This window comes from Chaetura pelagica, unplaced genomic scaffold (assembly GCF_000747805.2).
Source record: "Chaetura pelagica isolate M959 unplaced genomic scaffold, ChaPel_1.0 scaffold627, whole genome shotgun sequence".
Classification (NCBI taxonomy): Eukaryota; Metazoa; Chordata; class Aves; order Apodiformes; family Apodidae; genus Chaetura; species Chaetura pelagica.
This window is the reverse complement of record NW_009953970.1, coordinates 902,155-902,872: the sequence shown is the minus strand read 5'-3', so window position 1 is coordinate 902,872 and position 718 is coordinate 902,155. Positions and strand designations below refer to the sequence as shown.

At 31.6% G+C, this 718-nt stretch overlaps 1 protein-coding gene across 1 annotated transcript in view; it reads right to left on the bottom strand.

Moving 5' to 3' along the window:
* The window catches only part of ROBO1 (roundabout, axon guidance receptor, homolog 1 (Drosophila)), a 627,322-nt gene that overhangs the window by 68,741 nt on the left and 557,863 nt on the right, over positions 1 to 718 (bottom strand). The window lies entirely within an intron of this gene.

The window sequence follows — 718 nt, the reverse complement described above, 5'->3', positions numbered from 1 at the left end:
TTACTCCAAGCCTTTCCAATGAACTGTTGTGTAACCTTGAGTAAATTGTTTTTATATTATCATTATTTCTCTGCATCAAGGGCTTTTCATGGTAAAATTAACTAGAAATCTCCAGTAAATATAAATTTGTAACATTGCTGAAACAGAACAGTGACATTTACACCCATTCGAAAGCATCCAAACATCGACAAATGGAAAATAATTTTCTGAGGCTATTACAAAGGAATTTATTAAAAAATTATTATGCTGAGGCATTTAGCCCACACACCAATCTCTTTAGTATAAGATCACTGTATCAAGGTCAGAAAGCTTACTATTAAACTGCAAATGCAAACTAAACCACAATTAAAATTAGTTTGAAAATATTCTTAACCTTTTCCTCCTCCTGCCCCCCCAACCCTCAGTCTCACTATTTAACCATATTTGAATTTTTTCATAAACTTTGAATGGCACAGATCCTGGCAGGCTCACTTTGCTTATTAAAAAAAAAAAAAGCATGTTAGAATGCATTCTAACATATCAGTAATTGAAAGAGCAGATCGAAAATAAAAATGTAAAAACCATGCATTTTTAAAATATACACAGCTACTGACAAAAAAGTAAATAAAAGAAGGTAGATGGTCTAACATAATGACAGCAGAAGTCCAAAAATATATAATTTTTCAATGCATGCTACAAATACCAAGCCTGTCAATATTTTGGTCTCAGTGCTTTATGT